Raw genomic sequence first — 16,469 nt, forward strand, 5'->3', positions numbered from 1 at the left:
TGTCCCAGGGGTACAGGCTGGAGTTTCAAGATCTCCCTCCTCACAGGTTCTTCAAGTCAGGCTTGCCAGCTTTGCTGGCAGACAGGGCTATCCTACAGGAAGCCATCCAAAAGTTGGTGGAGGCAGCCATCCAAAAGTTGGTGGAGGCACAGGTCATTGTATCAGTTCCACCACATTTGCAAAACAAAGGTTACTATTCGAACCTTTTCGTGGTACCGAAACCGGAGGGTTCGGTCAGGCCCATTTTGAACTTGAAATCGCTAAATCCCTTTCTGAGGGAGTTCAAATCCAAAATGGAGTCTCTGAGGGCGGTGATATCAGGACTGGGAGAGGGAGAATTCTTGGTATCCTTAGATATCAAGGATGCGTACCTCCACATTCTGATTTGGCCGCCGCATCAAGCTTCTCTCTGATTCGCACTGTTGGACAGTCATTTTCAATTCCAGGCCCTGCCATTCGGCCTCTCCACAGCTCCGAGGGTATTCACGAAGGTGATGGTGGAAATGATGGTTCTCCTCTGCAGACAGGGGGTGAACATAATTCTATATCTGGATGATCTGCTGATAAAGGCATCGTCCAAGGAGAAACTATTACAGTCCATTGTTCTCATGACCCATCTGCTCAGGGAACACGGTTGGATCCTGAACCTTCCAAAATCACATTTGGAGCCGACCAGGAGGTTGTCCTTTCTGAGAATGATCCTCGACACGGACGTGCAGAGAGTGTTTCTCCCAGAGGAGAAAGCGTTGGTGATACAAACAATGGTCCGGGATGTTCTGAAGCCCAGGTGTCGGTTCATCAGTGCATTCGCCTTCTGGGGAAGATGGTGGCCTCTTACGAGGCTCTGCAGTTCGGGAGGTTTCATGCTCAGCCCTTCCAACTGGATCTCCTGGACAAGTGGTCCGGATCTCATCTACACATGCACCAGAGAATACGTCTGTCACTAAAGTCCAGGATTTCCCTCCTCTGGTGGCTTAAATTACCTCACCTTCTGGAGGGCCGCAGGTTCGGGATTCAGGACTGGATCCTTCTAACCATGGATGCAAGTCTCCGGGGCTGGGGCGCAGTCACTCAAGGGGAGACCTTCCAAGGACGGTGGTCAAGTCTGGAAGCCGGACTACCAATAAACATTTTGGAACTAAGAGTCGTCTACAACGGTCTTCTCCAAGCGGCCCATCTTCTGCGAGATCGGGCCATTCAAGTGCAGTCGGACACTATAACGGTCAGGAATCTGCATTCTCCATCGCATCACTTCCAGTGAACAGGCGTCTCCTGGCTTCAGTCCTCTGTCTTCAGAGTATCCCCTGTGAATTGGACCTGTGGAACTACAGGTCCCAGCAGTTCCAGGTCCGTTCTAGTTCCAGTCTTCAGTCTCCTGCAGCCTACAGCTCACTGTGCTCCACCCAACCAGTACTATCATTTGGTAAACTACTGGTTTCAGCCAGCAGCCTGGAGTACACAAGTGCTTCTAGTTAACAGCATTTACTCCCGGTGCACTACTGAGCCCAGCCAGCAATCAGCAGTGCATTGCAGAATTACTCTCCTGATGAATCATTAGCTCCAGCTAACTCACAGCTGATCTCAACACCCAATCCAGCGGGGTGTGTTCTCACAGAGAAGCCACATCCAATCAACACAGACCGAGGCGTATAAACTCCAGTTCCTGGCTCAGTCTCATGGCCTTGGACAATGAGTCACATTTGTGTGTCAAGTTCTCCAGTGGTTTCCCGTGTTCCTGTCTCCAGTGGTTCCCCGTGTTTCCTGTCTCCAGTAGTTCCCCGTGTTCCTGTCTCCAGTAGTTCCCCGTGTTCCTGTCTCCAGTGGTTCCCCCATGGTTCCTCTCATCATTTCATTCCATTCATCATTCTGCATTTCTCCTGTTTGCTTCAGACTCCAGCCACAGCCTTCCACAGCTCATCAGCAGTAAGAGACTTTCCTCAGGTGTTTGTTTCATTGCCTAAACCTGTGCACCTCGTTAATACATACCATCTTGTGCAAGCTTGCTACATTGGGACTGTCTCCTGCCTGGGTCTTGTGTAGTTATAAGAACTTGAGTTATATACAGAGACTGTGTTCTTTCCAAGTAATACCGGAGTTCTGTTTACAAAACCATTTGCAACCAGTTACCAAATTATTCTACGTTTATGTTACCAGAGACTTTGTTTTACTTTAAACCATTTGCATTCAGTCATCAAGTTATCTTCAATATATATTTGTGTTGCCAGAGACTTTTGATTATTACCTTTGATTCAGTTACTGCTTATTATTTCATCTCTGTTACTGCCGGTTCTAAGTTATCATCCATTGCTATATCATTACTCTGTGACCTTTATGGTTAATAAACATCAGTGCATATGCGCAGGACTTTATGCAGCCTCCACGTTTCATACGTCATTTCAACACTGACCCACTAGTGCCCCCTCCGGGAACAAAATCAGAATCCTGATAAATGGATATGTAAGATATGTTCCTGCGCACACTGACTGCAGCCAACCCTGGTGTTCTCCGGGTGTGTCACCTAACACACCATGAACATATACACAAAGAAAATTTGGAAAAAACCTCAGGTGGCGCAGGCCATGAAAGGTAGACAAATGTATTACCCGTGTGGGTTAAAGTCCAAAACTCTTGAAACAGGAAAGTCTTGTGTAAGTCCACTTCCAGAGAGATGTTTATGCAAAAAAACAGACAGAAAACAGAGGTTCAGAATGTATCCTGTAGGAACACAAAAGGTCGAAGTGGGGGACAACCTAGGCTCTTTCGGCTAAGCAATATCCAAGGCATGTGATTTTATCCATAAGGTTCACCTCAGTGATTCATATGGTGTGTCGCATATAAAGGTATCTTTAGCCTTATGAGCACTTGCTTCAAATGACGAGGTACTTCCATATAAAGGTATCTTTCAATATCCTCAGGTGCCATCCCCCTCTATTCCTTCAACTCGTTTAATGCCCGAGGTGAGAACAAGAAACGAAGGAATATATGAGGGTGCAAATATATTTAATAAAAGCCAAACTTTAAGATACAAACTGTTTTAAAAACATAACAACTGAATCATATGTATAAAAAGTTTCATGACACAGTGCTCCAGCTGTCCAACGTGAGAAAATAGATGGAAACCCGGGATATCTCACCATTTTGAGCTGTAGTCATAGGTAATGTATTCACATGCTCCACCAACGCGTTTCAACTCAGGTAAGTCTTTGTCAAGGTGCCAGAAATCAGAATCCTGACAATAACAACAGTAGCTTAAACTGTATAAACCGACAGGGCAGAATTAAGAGCAGAACTTCAATGTCAGAGGTAACAAGAATCATTCCCTGGGCAGAAAAACATGCGTTGGTGCTGTCAGCAATCTTCATTCCGGGAGTAGACAACTGGGAAGCGGACTTCCTCCCCAGACACAATCTCCAACCAGGAGAGTGGGGACTCCATCCGGAAGTGTTCAGGGAGGTAACAGATCTTTGGGGTGTACCTCAAATAGACATGATGGCCTCTCATCTCAACAAGAAGCTTCGGCAGTATTGTTCCAGGTCGAGGGACCCGCAAGCCGTGGCGGTAGACGCTCTAGTGACTCCGTGGGTGTTCCAGTCGGTGTACGTGTTTCCTCAACTTCCACTCATTCCAAGAGTTCTCAAACTCAAAAGGAAAACAAGAGTTCAGGCACTCCTCATTGCTCCGGACTGGCCAAGACAGGCTTGGTACGTGGATCTTCTGGATCTACTGCTAGAAGAGCCGAGGCCTCTTCCTCTTCGGGAGGACCTGCTGCAGCAGAGGCCGTTCGCCTATCAAGACTTACCGTGGCTACGTTTGATGGCATAGGGGTTGAACACCAGATATTAGCTGGGAAGGGTATTCCGAACATGGTTATTCCTACCCCGATACAGGCTAGGAAAGGAGTAATGTCTAAACATTTCCATTGTACTTGGGAAAAAATATGTATCTTGGTGTGAGTCCAAGAAGTTCCCTACGGTGGAGTTTCAACTGGGACAGTTTTTCCTCTTCCTGCAAGCAGGTGTGGATATGGGCCTGAGGCTGGGGTCCGTGAAGGTCCAGATTTCGGCCCTATCCATTTTTTTCCAGAAACAGTTGGCTTTTCCTTCCTGAGGTTCAGACTTTTCTGAAAGGGGTTCTGCACATCCAGCCGCCTTTTGTGCCGCCTACAGTGCCCTGGGATCTTAACGTGGTGTTGCAGTTTCTCCAATCGGATTGGTTTGAACTAGTGATGAGCGGGTTCGGTTTCTCGGAAACCGAATTCCCCCGAACTTCACCCTTTTTACACGGGTCCGAGCCATACTCTGATTCTCCCGTATGGCTCGGGTAACCCGAGCGCGCCCGAACGTCATCATCCCGCTGTCGGATTCTCGCGAGATTCGGATTCAATATAAGCAGCCGTGCGTCGCCGCCATTTTCACTCGTGCATTGCAAATGTTAGGGAGAGGACGTGGCTGGCGTCCTCTCTGTTATTGTTGAATTTGATTGTGCATTATTGCTTAATTCATTGTGGGGAGGACTGGGGAGCAGCTGTATAATATAGGAGGAGTACAGTGAGGAGTTTTGCTGATCAGTGACCACCAGTTATCCATTCTCTGCCTGAAAAAAAACGCTCCATATCTGTGCTCAGTGTGCTGCATATATATCTGTGCTCACACTGCTTAATTGTGGGGACTGGGGAGCAGCTGTATTATATAGCAGGAGTACAGTGCAGAGTTTTGCTGACAGTGACCACCAGTATACGTTGCCTGCCTGAAAAACACTCCATATCTGTGCTCAGTGTGCTGCTTTATTTTAATGTGGGGACTGGGGACCACCAGTATAATTAATATTATATAGGAGGAGTACAGTGCAGAGTTTTGCTGACAGTGACCACCATTATACGTTGTCTGCCTGAAAAACACTCCATATCTGTGCTCAGTGTGCTGCTTTATTGTGGGGACTGGGGAGTCGGGACCACCAGTATAATATTATATAGGAGGAGTACAGTGCAGAGTTTTGCTGACACAGTGACCACCAGTATACTATATATAGCAGTACGGTATGGAAGGCCACTGCTGTACCTACCTCTGTGTCGTCATTAAGTATACTATCCATCTACATTCTATACCTGTGGTGCATTTTAGTTTTGCAGTTTGCTGACACAGTGACCACCAGTATACTATATATAGCAGTACGGTACGGAAGGCCACTGCTGTACCTACCTCTGTGTCGTCATTAAGTATACTATCCATCTACATTCTATACCTGTGGTGCATTTTAGTTGTGCACAGTATATATATAGTAGTAGGCCATTGCCATTGATACTGGCATATAATTCCACACATTAAAATATGGAGAACAAAAATGTGGAGGTTAAAATAGGGAAAGATCAAGATCCACTTCCACCTCGTGCTGAAGCTGCTGCCACTAGTCATGGCCGAGATGATGAAATTCCATCAACGTCGTCTGCCAAGGCTGATGCCCAATGTCATAGTAGAGAGCATGTAAAATCCAAAAAAAAAAAGTTCAGTAAAATGACCCAAAAATCAAAATTAAAAGCGTCTGAGGAGAAGCGTAAACTTGCCAATATGCCATTTACGACACGGAGTGGCAAGGAACGGCTGAGGCCCTGGCCTATGTTCATGGCTAGTGGTTCAGCTTCACATGAGGATGGAAGCACTCATCCTCTCGCTAGAAAAATGAAAAGACTTAAGCTGGCAAAAGCACAGCAAAGAACTGTGCGTTCTTCTAAATCACAAATACCCAAGGAGAGTCCAATTGTGTCGGTTGCGATGCCTGACCTTCCCAACACTGGACGGGAAGAGCTTGCGCCTTCCACCATTTGCACGCCCCCTGCAAGTGCTGGAAGGAGCACCCGCAGTCCAGTTCCTGATAGTCAAATTGAAGATGTCACTGTTGAAGTACACCAGGATGAGGATATGGGTGTTGCTGGCGCTGGGGAGGAAATTGACAAGGAGGATTCTGATGGTGAGGTGGTTTGTTTAAGTCAGGCACCCGGGGAGACACCTGTTGTCCGTGGGACGAATATGGCCATTGACATGCCTGGTCAAAATACAAAAAAAATCATCTCTACGGTGTGGAATTATTTCAACACAAATGCGGACAACAGGTGTCAAGCCGTGTGTTGCCTTTGTCAAGCTGTAATAAGTAGGGGTAAGGACGTTAACCACCTCGGAACATCCTCCCTTATACGTCACCTGCAGCGCATTCATCATCAGTCAGTGACAAGTTCAAAAAATTTGGGTGACAGCGAAAGCAGTCCACTGACCACTAAATCCCTTCCTCTTGTAACCAAGCACCTGCAAACCACACCACCAACTCCCTCAGTGTCAATTTCCTCCTTACCCAGGAAAGCCAATAGTCCTGCAGGCAATGTAACTGGCAAGTCTGATGAGTCCTCTCCTGCCTGGGATTCCTCCGATGCATCCTTGAGTGTAACGCCTACTGCTGCTGGCGCTGCTGTTGTAGCTGCTGGGAGTCGATCGTCATCCCAGAGGGGAAGTCGGAAGACCACTTGTACTACTTCAAGTAAGCAATTGACTGTCCAACAGTCCTTTGCGAGGAAGATGAAATATCACAGCAGTCATCCTGCTGCAAAGCAGATAACTCAGGCCTTGGCAGCCTGGGCGGTGAGAAACGTGGTTCCGGTATCCACCGTTAATTCAGAGGCAACTAGAGACTTGATTGAGGTACTGTGTACCCGGTACCAAATACCATCTAGGTTCCATTTCTCTAGGCAGGCGATACCGAAAATGTACACAGACCTCAGAAAAAGACTCACCAGTGTCCTAAAAAATGCAGTTGTACCCAATGTCCACTTAACCACGGACATGTGGACAAGTGGAGCAGGGCAGACTCAGGACTATATGACTGTGACAGCCCACTGGGTAGATGTATTGCCTCCCGCAGCAAGAACAGCAGCGGCGGCACCAGTAGCAGCATCTCGCAAATGCCAACTCGTTCCTAGGCAGGCTACGCTTTGTATCACTGCTTTCCAGAAGAGGCACACAGCTGACAACCTCTTACGGAAACTGAGGAAGATCATCGCAGAATGGCTTACCCCAATTGGACTCTCCTGGGGATTTGTGTCATTGGACAACACCAGCAATATTGTGCGTGCATTACATCTGGGCAAATTCCAGCACGTCCCATGTTTTGCACATACATTGAATTTGGTGGTGCAGAATTATTTAAAAAACGACAGCGGCGTGCAAGAGATGCTGTCGGTGGCCCGAAGAATTGCGGGCCACTTTCGGCATTCAGCCACCGCGTACAGAAGACTGGAGCACCACCAAACAATCCTGAACCTGCCCTGCCATCATCTGAAGCAAGAGGTGGTAACGAGGTGGAATTCAACCCTCTATATGCTTCAGAGGATGGAGGAGCAGCAAAAGGCCATTCAAGCCTATACATCTGGCCATGATATAGGCAAAGGAGGGGGAATGCACCTGACTCAAGCGCAGTGGAGAATGATTTCAACGTTGTGCAAGGTTCTGCAACCTTTTGAACTTGCCACACGTGAAGTCAGTTCAGACACTGCCAGCCTGAGTCAGGTCATTCCCCTCATCAGGCTTTTGCAGAAGAAGCTGGAGACATTGAAGGAGGAGCTAAAACAAAGCAATTCCGCTAGGCATGTGGGACTTGTGGATGGAGCCCTTAATTCGCTTAACCAGGATTCACGGGTGGTCAATCTGTTGAAATCAGAGCACTACATTTTGGCCACCGTGCTCGATCCTAGATTTAAAACCTACATTGTATCTCTCTTTCCGGCAGACACAAGTCTGCAGAGGTTCAAAGACCTGCTGGTGAGAAAATTGTCAAGTCAAGCGGAACGTGACCCGTCAACATCTCCTCCTTCACATTCTCCCGCAACTGGTGGTGCGAGGAAAAGGCTAAGAATTCCGAGCCCACCCGCTGGCGGTGATGCAGGGCAGTCTGGAGCGAGTGCTGACATCTGGTCCGGACTGAAGGACCTGCCAACGATTACTGACATGTCGTCTACTGTCACTTCATATGATTCTCTCACCATTGAAAGAATGGTGGAGGATTATATGAGTGACCGCATCCAAGTAGGCACGCCAGACAGTCCGTACGTATACTGGCAGGAAAAAGAGGCAATTTGGAGGCCCTTGCACAGACTGGCTTTATTCTACCTAAGTTGCCCTCCCTCCAGTGTGTACTCCGAAAGAGTGTTTAGTGCAGCCGCTCACCTTGTCAGCAATCGGCGTACGAGGTTACTTCCAGAAAATGTGGAGAAGATGATGTTCATCAAAATGAATTATAATCAATTCCTCCGTGGAGACATTCACCAGCAGCAATTGCCTCCACAAAGTACACAGGGACCTGAGATGGTGGATTCCAGTGGGGACGAATTAATAATCTGTGAGGAGGGGGATGTACACAGTGAAAGGGGTGAGGAATCGGAGGATGATGATGAGGTGGACATCTTGCCTCTGTAGAGCCAGTTTGTGCAAGGAGAGATTGATTGCTTCTTTTTTTGGTGGGGGCCCAAACCAACCAGTCATTTCAGTCACAGTCGTGTGGCAGACCCTGTCGCTGAAATGATGGGTTTGTTAAAGTGTGCATGTCCTGTTTATACAACATAAGGGTGGGTGGGAGGGCCCAAGGACAATTCCATCTTGCACCTCTTTTTTCTTTCATTTTTCTTTGCATCATGTGCTGTTTGGGGACAATGTTTTTGAAGTGCCATCCTGTCTGACACTGCAGTGCCACTCCTAGATGGGCCAGGTCTTTGTGTCGGCCACTTGTGTCGCTTAGCTTAGTCACACAGCGACCTTGGTGCGCCTCTTTTTTTCTTTGCATCATGTGCTGTTTGGGGACTATTTTTTTGAAGTGCCATCATGCCTGACACTGCAGTGCCACTCCTAGATGGGCCAGGTGTTTGTGTCGGCCACTTGTGTCGCTTAGCTTAGCCATCCAGCGACCTCGGTGCAAATTTTAGGACTAAAAATAATATTGTGAGGTGTGAGGTGTTCAGAATAGACTGGAAATGAGTGGAAATTATGGTTATTGAGGTTAATAATACTATGGGATCAAAATGACCCCCAAATTCTATGATTTAAGCTGTTTTTTAGGGTTTTTTGAAAAAAACACCCGAATCCAAAACACACCCGAATCCGCCAAAAAAATTTCGGTGAGGTTTTGCCAAAACGCGTCCGAATCCAAAACACGGCCACGGAACCGAATCCAAAACCAAAACACAAAACCCGAAAAATGTCTGGTGCACATCACTAGTTTGAACCTCTGCTGGAGGTTGAGGTCAAGTTTCTCACGTGGAAGGCTGTCACTTTGTTGGCCTTAGCTTCTGCTAGATGTGTGTCAGAGTTTGGGGCTTTGTCTTGTAAGAGCCCTTACTTCATCTTCCATGAAGTTAGAGCTGAGCTCCGGACAGGTCAGCAGTTCCTTCCAAAGGTTGTGTCAGCATTTCATATCAACCAACCAATTGTGGTGATAGTTGCTACTGACTCCTCAATTTCATCAAAGTCCTTGGATGTTGTAAGGGCTCTGAAAATCTATGTGAAGAGGACTGCTCATCACAGAAAATTGGACTCTTTGTTTGTCCTGTATGATCCCAAGAAACTTGGGTGTCCTGCTTCTAAGCAGACGATCTCTCACTGGATCAAGTTACTATCCAGCATGCATATTCTACAGCAGGATTGCCATGTCCTACGTCTGTTAAGGCCCACTCTACTCGTAAGGAAGGTTCTTCCTGGGCGGCTGCCCGGGGTGTCTCGGCTTTACAGCTTTGCCGAGCAGCTACTTGGTCTGGGTCGAACACGTTTGCAAAGTTCTACAAGTTCAACACTTTGGCCTCTGAGGACCTAAAGTTTGGTTAATCAGTTCTGCCGGAGCCTCCACGCTCTCCCTCCCATTCTGGGAGCTTTGGTACATACCTATGGTACTAATGTGGACCCCAGCATCCTCTAGGACGTAGGAGAAAATAGGATTTGATTTACCTACCGGTAAATCCTTTTCTCGTAGTCCGTAGAGGATGCTGGGTGCCCGCCCAGCGCCTCGTTATCCTGCAGTGGTTACCTTGTTCAGTACTGCTTAGTTCTTAGTTACGTACTGTTTTGTTACTTGGTAAGTAATCTTGTTCAGCCGTTGCTGTGGTTACAAGCTAGTTAGCTTGGTTTGCCTTGTGTGTGAGCTGGTGTGAATCTAGCCACTATCTGTGTAAAATCCTTCTCTCGAAGTTGTCCGTCTCCTCGGGCACAGTTTCTAGACTGAGTCTGGTAGTAGGGGCATAGAGGGAAGGAGCCAGCCCACACTTTCAAACTCTTAAAGTGCCAATGGCTCCTAGTGGACCCGTCTATACCCCATGGTACTAATGTTGACCCCAGCATCCTCTACGGACTACGAGAAATGGATTTACCGGTAGGTAATTAAAATCCTATTTATTGTGTTGCAGTGGATGTGACATCATAATGTTACGCCATGCTGTACTGTACCACTGCAATGAAAGGAAGAGGAGCCATGGCACAAAGAGGAACAGCCAGAAGACACAGAAGTTGGTAAGTGATTTAGGGCAGGAGGCAATTGGAGGGCTGCGGGGGATGGAGAGACAGAAGGGACCTGGAGAGACACTGGGGGGCTGGTGAGACTAGGCTAGAACTGGAGAATCACTGGGGACTGGAGAAAAAGAAGGGGGCTGGAGCTGGAAAGTCACTGGGAGGATGAAGAGACAGAAGGGGCTGGAGCTGGGGTAACACTATGGAGCTGGAAAAATACTGGGGTATGGAGAGACACTGGGGGACTAGAGACAGAAGGTGGGCTGGAGCTGGAGAGATACTAGGGGGCTTGAGTTTGAGAGACACTAGGGGCTGGAGTTGCAGAAACAAGGGAATGAGGCTGAAGAGACATGGGAGCTGGAGAGAACTGTGAAGAAGTGGCTGGAGATTATTCACTACTGGCAGGATTAGAAGGAAAAAAATGTGGACAGTAATCTTCTTTAAGGCACAAATTCTAAAGAACCCATAATATTAGCAATAAAAAAACTTACCAAATTAACAAATACAGTTTATTAATATAAAATTGTTTGATTAAGGAATTTCACATTTTCCCCTGCACAAAAACGTCTATTGTTACGCATTATCTGGTTAAACCTCCACTATACGAATATGACATAGGTTATATTCCTAATAGTAAAGGACTGATGAGTGAGAGTAGGTGATAGTAATAGATACTTGGTAACAGTGACACAGTACTATGCAAAATTTTTAGGCAGGTGTGGCAAAAGGTGTGGCAAAAATGCTGCAAAGTAAAAACGCTTTCAAAACTAGAAGTGTTAATCGTTTATTTTTATCACTTAATGTTATGAGTTGCTGCTGCAGCTCATTTCTGTTTGTGTTCCTGGCTGTCTCCTAGCAACCTGGAAGTTGGATACTGTGTGTAGCAGCACACCTGTTTGGGGATGCTTCGTTACCTGACTCCAGCCTGTTGTTTCTTGTGAAAGTCAGGAGCCTGGTGGATGTGCAGCAGCATAGCTGCAGAGAGTTGGTAATTAGGGTAGGCTGGTTGTTCTATGACTCTCATTGTCTCTTGTCTCTTATATATGTGTTGTTTGTCTCTCACTTTTTGCTGGTTATATTTCCTGGTTGCAGCGTGAGCCTTTGTCTCTAGGTTCTAGTACTAGTTGTGGAGATCTCTGGTTATTCTGTTACTGTCCTCTGCAGTATTCCTTTGTTCAGTTCTGTCAGTTGTATTGTCATCAGCATCCAATTCAGTTATACCTGTGTCTAGCTTTGTGTCAGTTATATTATTTGGAAAAGGGATAGAAATTTCTATTGCACCAGGACTTATTGATAATATATCTTTCTTTGAGTACCCTGAAATAACATGTATTTATTAATTGTCTATATCTGACCGGGGGTGCTGCCTTGGACCAATAATACACATGGAAAAATAGAGGAAAGTGAAAGGAGTCCAATTCTGGCCGCATTGGGTAGAGGTTCTCTTTAAAATTGACTTTTTATTAATACAATATTAAAATTATTCAGTTATGTTGTGTTTCAAAACAGCTAAATATTGGTAAAAAAAAAATAAAGTGAGTGAGAAGAAAAACAAATTTTTGTGTATTAAAATCTCAACTGTGGGGTAAATTTACTAAGATTCGTAATTTCCGAAAAAAGGTCAAAGTTCAATCACGAATGACATCGACAGTGTAAAACTGCAACTTTTTGAATTGATTACGATGGATTTACTAAGCTGTCGTATTCGGGTTTTTCTTTTCTTCCGATGTCGATGTCATTCGTGGTTTTTTACCTATTTTTACGGCAGTGATTAGCAAAACACTGCCGACTTTTTTTACAATCAATCTCGGCCGGATCTGTGTGATCCGTGCTGGGTTTTTTTTTTTTAATTAAACACTGTAAAATAATAAAAAAAAATGCGTGGGGTCCCCCCTCCTAAGCATAACCAGCCTCGGGCTCTTTGAGCCGATCCTGGTTGCAAAAATATGGGGGGGAAAATGACAGGGGTTCCCCCATATTTAAGCAACCAGCATCGGGCTCTGCGCCTGGTCCTGGTCCCAAAAATACGGGGGACAAAAAGAGTAGGGGTCCCCCGTATTTTTAAAACCAGCACCGGGCTCCACTAGCTGGACAGATAATGCCACAGCCGGGGGTCACTTTTATATAGTGCCCTGCGGCCGTGGCATCAAAAATCCAACTAGTCACCCCTGGCCGGGGTACCCTGGGGGAGTGGGGACCCCTTCAATCAAGGGGTCCCCCCCCCCCAGCCACCCAAGGGCCAGGGGTGAAGCCCGAGGCTGTCCCCCCCCCATCCAATGGGCTGCGGATGGGGAGGCTGATAGCCTTTGTTGTAAAAGAAAAGATATTGTTTTTAGTAGCAGTACTACAAGGCCCAGCAAGCCTCCCCCGCATGCTGGTACTTGGAGAACCACAAGTACCAGCATGCGACGGAAAAACGGGCCCGCTGGTACCTGTAGTACTACTACTAAAAAAATACCCAAAAAAAGACAAGACACACACACCGTGAAAGTATAATTTTATTACATACATACACACATACATACATACTTACCTTAAGTTCCCACGCAGGTCGGTCCTCTTCTCCAGTAGAATCCAAGGGGTACCTGTTGAAGAAATTATACTCACGAGATCCAGGGGTCCAGGCTCCTCGGGAAATCCAGGGGTAATCCACGTACTTGACAAAAAAAAACAAAACGGTGTCCCGACCACGAACTGAAAGGGGACCCATGTTTGCACATGGGTCACCTTTCCACGAATGCCAGAAAGCCACTCTGACTTCTGTCTAAGTGGGTTTCATCAGCCAATCAGGGAGCGCCACGTTGTAGCACTCTCCTGATCAGCTGTGTGGTCCTGTCCTCACTGACAGGCAGCACACGGCAGTGTTACAATGTAGCGCCTATGCGCTATATTGTAACCAATGATGGGAACTTTCTGCTCAGCGGTGACGTCACTTTAGGTCAACCGCAGGGCAGAAAGTTCCCATCATTGGTTACAATGTAGCGCATAGGCGCTACATTGTAACACTGCCGTGTGCTGCCTGTCAGTGAGGACAGGACCACACAGCTGATCAGGAGAGTGCTACAACGTGGCGCTCCCTGATTGGCTGATGAAACCCACTTAGACAGAAGTCAGAGTGGCTTTCTGGCATTCGTGGAAAGGTGACCCATGTGCAAACATGGGTCCCCTTTCAGTTCGTGGTCGGGACACCGTTTTGTTTTTTTTGTCAAGTACGTGGATTACCCCTGGATTTCCCGAGGAGCCTGGACCCTTGGATCTCGTGAGTATAATTTCTTCAACAGGTACCCCTTGGATTCTACTGGAGAAGAGGACCGACCTGCGTGGGAACTTAAGGTAAGTATGTATGTATGTGTGTATGTATGTAATAAAATTATACTTTCACGGTGTGTGTGTCTTGTCTTTTTTGGGGTATTTTTTTAGTAGTAGTACTACAGGTACCAGCGGGCCCGTTTTTCCGTCGCATGCTGGTACTTGTGGTTCTCCAAGTACCAGCATGCGGGGGAGGCTTGCTGGGCCTTGTAGTACTGCTACTAAAAACAATATTTTTTCTTTTACAACAAAGGCTATCAGCCTCCCCATCCGCAGCCCATTGGATGGGGGGGGGGGCAGCCTCGGGCTTCACCCCTGGCCCTTGGGTGGCTGGGGGGGGGGACCCCTTGATTGAAGGGGTCCCCACTCCCCCAGGGTACCCCGGCCAGGGGTGACTAGTTGGATTTTTGATGCCACGGCCGCAGGGCACTATATAAAAGTGACCCCCGGCTGTGGCATTATCTGTCCAGCTAGTGGAGCCCGGTGCTGGTTTTAAAAATACGGGGGACCCCTACTCTTTTTGTCCCCCGTATTTTTGGGACCAGGACCAGGCGCAGAGCCCGATGCTGGTTGCTTAAATATGGGGGAACCCCTGTCATTTTTTTCCCCATATTTCTGCAACCAGGATCGGCTCAAAGAGCCCGAGGCTGGTTATGCTTAGGAGGGGGGACCCCACGCAATTTTTTTTGAAAAAATAATCACTTTCCCACCCCTTCCCACTGATATACATGCACGGATCTCATGGATCCGTGCATGCCTATCCAATCACGAATAAAAAAAGCAGGTCTGTTTTTTTTTAGCACTTTTTTACGAGTTGTAATTTTTCACGGCAGTGTTTGTTCTTTTTTTGCTTTGCACTTCTTAGTAAATAACCGAGATTCATACTTAAACAGCCGCGTTTTGACCGATGGTGTATTCATTCGTAATTTTTTACCTGAACTTGCAAAAAATTACGAATGCCCTCATCACTGCCGTGATTAGTGCTTAGTAAATTACCGAGATGACACTTTGATGAAAAAACGGCATCTCGGTCAAAATCGGGAGCTTAGTAAATATACCCCTGTGTGTCTAATTCTTTTCTGTCACTTTTATTTTTGCTGAAATTCTCTATACTGTTGTTTTGGTCTAAGAACCCAATTGGGAATAATTCACTGACTGAATTGTTGGAGAATATTATTTAGGTAATTTTCTATCATTTAGGGGGATATACAATGATGGGCCATATGAATTATATGGATATCATAGGGTGGTTCAATATGACTCTTAATGAAATGCCTTGTGCATCCCATTGTCCTTATGTTTAATTTGCCAATGTGAACTATACTGTTGTTACTACAGGTCTCATGTGTATAGCCAGCAGGTTACTCATGCCGCAGCATGCCGATTCAATGCTAAGTTACACACAGCAATAGGGAACAGAGAACCTTCTGGGACTGTTTAATGATCCAAACAAAGCACATGAGCTTGCATGCACAGTAGTGAATAAGCATTACATGTGGGAACACAAAAGACTGGATTATGTGTAATACGATTGTACTTACAAGAATCAACTAACTTATACAGGAATACAGTGGTTATTAAACAACTGTTGGACTAACCCCCACTGAATAATTGTGAAATAATAATAACCAGAAGTAACATTTACATATATTCATGTTAACAATTGGGGACCCAATACTATAATAATCTAAGGTGGCTCATTTGGGATAGGAAAATATAACTAATATGCATACCTCCATCCCAACATGATACTCTCCAGGAGGGACAGAAAGCTCTGCTTCTGGACTTTTCTCCTAATTTATGATTGTCATCACCTGTGGTGAGACACCTTTCTTATCCACTAACCTGTTCAACACAGGTGCCGGCAATCATACAGTAAGAGAAAAATCCAGGAGCAAAGCATTTTGTTCCTCCTGGAGAGGGGCATTTTGGCAGGTATTTATACAACAATGCTATGTGAGATTCATTAGCATATGACTGGTTTCCCTATGAGGATTGAATAAGTTACAAACCAGATACATACAGTATATTGAATAATAATGGATACATCAGAGGAGGTTAACGTCATGCATCCGTTTCCTATTCAACAGGCAGATTCAGACTGAACTGAAAAACTGCAACTGTTTCTAAAATTGACACTTGCAAACAGACACATTTTAGTGAATGGATTTTCCAGTGTCTGATTGAAATGCATAATTCATACTTGCCTACCTGACCCTCTCCATGAGGGAGAAAATGCTCTGTTCCTGGACTTTCCTGGTAATGTATGATTGCCATCACCTGTGGTGAGCTAGTTAATTGATAAGAAAGGTGTTTCACAACAGGTGATGGCAATCATACATTAACAGGAAAGTCCAGGAAAAGAGCATTTTCTACCTCATGGAGAGGGTCAGGTAGGCAAGTATGGCATAATTGCCTGCAGATACACTCATGCTAGGAATTGCAACAAATATATGGAGTCAGCGGATACAATAGAAATCCCTAGACTGGGCCTCCACACCTGACATAATATAGTGAGCATGCTCTCTAGTGCAGAGAATATAAGTAAATGTACAGAAAATAGACAGTTTATAGTGAGCAGTCACTCTAGTTTCTCAAAAAGGAACATATTCAGCATATTCAAGCATTTGC

Source organism: Pseudophryne corroboree, chromosome 5 (genome assembly GCF_028390025.1).
Source record: "Pseudophryne corroboree isolate aPseCor3 chromosome 5, aPseCor3.hap2, whole genome shotgun sequence".
Lineage (NCBI taxonomy): Eukaryota > Metazoa > Chordata > Amphibia > Anura > Myobatrachidae > Pseudophryne > Pseudophryne corroboree.